The sequence below is a fragment of the Vombatus ursinus genome, unplaced genomic scaffold (genome assembly GCF_900497805.2).
Source record: "Vombatus ursinus unplaced genomic scaffold, bare-nosed wombat genome assembly UNPS02014770.1, whole genome shotgun sequence".
In the NCBI taxonomy this organism is placed as follows: domain Eukaryota; kingdom Metazoa; phylum Chordata; class Mammalia; order Diprotodontia; family Vombatidae; genus Vombatus; species Vombatus ursinus.
Genome location: NW_020954548.1, coordinates 31881493 through 31884647, shown reverse-complemented (window position 1 = coordinate 31884647; position 3155 = coordinate 31881493). Strand labels below are relative to the sequence as shown.

Below are 3155 nucleotides of genomic sequence, written 5' to 3'. Positions count from 1 at the left end.
TTTGTAGATGTTGAGAGTGATAGTAGGAGTGAGAATTGTCAGGAAATATCCTCTCTCACTTTGCAGTTTTAAACCCAAGTTGTGGGATGAATGAGGAATAGTCATACCTGGACTGAATTGTATTCTCAAGCATTTTAAAATAGTAGTGTTTCTCAGCCTATTGCCAGTAGTAATGACATTGTGATTATTTGCAGAATGAGCCATATGTTAAGCACATTAAAATGGTTGTTGAGTTTTTGTTTGTAAAAAAAATGAAAGCTTAAATATTAATCTGAAAATAGCTTTTGTATGAGTGTTCTGTACAGACTAGTTCCTTCTCAATCTGCAGGTTTCCATTTGAGTTGGTAAATAACACCAGAAGGTACAAACATCATTCAGCCACGAAGAGTGCCAGGCAAAGTCTGAAATTCTCAGTAGAATTTTTTGTATCAGATTTCATTATTGATGTACATTATTACAGTTGAATTGTTAACCTTGGTTAAGTTTGCATTGAAAATGTGGTGGGCAGTCTTAATGAAAGCAGAGCTCTATTTAAAGGATGGTGTTACCACTTTAATGACAGATTGGTAAATTTTATTCATAGCTTGGTAGAAAATTTTAGACTGGGAAGGGACTTTTAAAAAGCTTCTAGTCTAGGTTTCTCATTTTACAAAGGAAAACTATGGCCCAGAGAAAGGAAATGGCTTGCGTAGGGTTAAAAGATGAATTAGTGACAGAATTATAACTAGACTAACTCTTTTCATTACACTATGTTGCTTGTTGATATCTACTGTATATGTTTAGTTGAATGGAATTTCTTTTGTTTTTATTTTTCTTTGTAAGTGATTCATATTAAGTTGTAATGACACGAGGCTTCTGTCTTCTTGTTTGTAGCATCCTTTATGTTCTTTGCAGCTATGGCTTTTGCCTCATGTGATCACATTTCCTTTTGAGATCTAGTTGTTTCAGAGAAATTTCTATCTTAGTGGAGACGTGAGTTTTTGGAAGTAGAAAGGAACATCGATTCCTTGGTTTTGTCATCCGTTTCTCTCTGTTTCCTTCAGCGTGGATTCTTCTGTGTGTATTCAGTCTTGCTCACTCACTCCTCCCAGTGTCAAGATCTTAAATGCTTTTTCCATATCTGTATATATAGTACAGCCAAGTCCTGATTAGTGCAAGTGCCTTTAGAGTGGTCACATTATTCAGATTCATATCAAATATTCCCATTGGGCTGGAGCTAGTTACCATTTTTTAAATATAACTTTGAATAGCGCAAATTAGAATTTACATTGTCCCTTCAGAGGATACCCTAATTGAACTAACTGGGACTGAGATGTGCATTGTGTGCTGAGGTGGTAGAGTCCCAGTAGGTCATTCCACTGCCATTGATGAGAATGGATTGCTAAAGAAATATTAGCATATCTGTTTTATTTTCCATCTGTTTGTCATATTTTCATTTAAAATGCTGTTGGAATGGCCTTTTGTAATTTAGTCCCATTCTTTATTTTAAACAGAATAATTTCCCCCCTTTACCACTTTTTGCTGTTTTGAAGTAATAGTGCAAATAATCTTCCACTATTCCTTTTCACAACATTTTGTAAATAAATTTGTTTTCTAAACCTGGGTTGGCCTTGGTTGTAATGTGTCTGTTTGGTAAGGAGAGCAAGTGTTTGCTGGAAGAAGTGGTTTCAGTTTTCCTTTTACTTTATATTAGTGAAACTTCTATTAGAAATGGTTATATGAGAACATTTGCCATGGAAGTTTGAATAGCATAGAGTAGTTGCCACAAGGCAGAATTCTTAGCCCCTAAATTCATAATCTCTTAGTTAAATGAAGACAGGTGGCAGCCAAGGGTGACAGTAGTTTAAGATATGAAGGTTGTGGAGGGAGAGTGGAGCAAAGCACAGGATATTATGTTTGCAGAAAGTGGCCTGAGGCCCCATGCAGCTGTTTAAAAATAAGACTGGAAGAAAGACCACATTCTGATGAGAAAGGGGATAGTTTGTGTAGGAAACCCTTTTCTCTGTCAGTGACAGTCAAGTGACAAAACTGGGTTCCTTCACATCCCCAGTGTGCTTCAGGAAGGAGTAGCAGTGACACTGAAATAAAAAAAAAGAAAAAAAGATGAGAAGAATAGAGAAGACTATGCAAGGAGATAGAAGTGGCACAATTTTTTACCAGAAAAGCGAGATGGAATGATAGGAAAAAAAAATTATGCATGGTACTACTACTGATAAAAATCAGTGTCACAGTTCCTTTCCTCATGGAGCACAAAAGCTAGTAGTAATGACTCACATTTTACAGTGCTTTTGAAATTATCTCTTGTTTAAAGGTTTTCAAAGAATTGTGTTCATAACCATTCTCTGAGGTAGGTAATGCAAATGTTGCTATTCCCATTTTATAGGATGAGGAAACTGAGACTCTGAAAGGTTAAGTGGCTTGGCCAGTGTCTCAGTACAAAAAGTGGGTGGGGCAGGAGGAAGACCTGAGGTTCCAAGCTTAGCACTCTGCCTGCTATGTGACAATGCCTTTAGAGCATGTGGGGGTGGGGGTGGGAAGGGTGGAGAGAGGATACATGTACATGCATAATGTAAAACATGAGCATCAATGCATAATTAGAGAGGTCCAAAATGATATTTGAAATCCAGAGAAGGAACGTTCCCTTTGGCATATTGGGAAAGATTTTATGTAGATTGCTTTGAGCTCGGTAAACGAAGGATGGCTAAGGGTTCAGCCACAGGAGATAGGGGGTGAGCATTCAGTGCATAGTGCATAGGCAGAAGTATAGGAGTGACTAAGGTTTAGGTGTATATGGGAAACAATGGCCAGATTGGCTCAAAGATTCTAGATTAGCTAGTGTTTAATGTGTGACATAAATCTGGAAAGGTAGGAGAGGAGGAGAATGAAATGATTTGTTATAAACATAAAGACCTGGAAATTATTTTGAGGAAAAATCATAATTAGCTTTCTTAGATTGTTAGACTAGTAATTTCTTGAAATTTGATGTTTAACACTAATCTTAATTGATTTTAAATATCAATTCAAATTCTCAGGAAAAAAAAAACAACAACCTAGCATATGTAGTAATTTTAGAAGCTGATTGAGAATGACTGAGATTATTGAAATGTTTCTTACTCAGTAAAGGTGATTTGGGTAGAGTCTTTCAATTTTTTTTC

At 36.4% G+C, this 3155-nt stretch overlaps 1 protein-coding gene across 3 annotated transcripts in view; it reads left to right on the top strand.

The window, feature by feature from the left end:
• XPO6 (exportin 6) overlaps positions 1-3155 on the top strand; it is a 113060-nt gene that overhangs the window by 30641 nt on the left and 79264 nt on the right. The gene's annotated exons all lie outside the window — the stretch shown is intronic.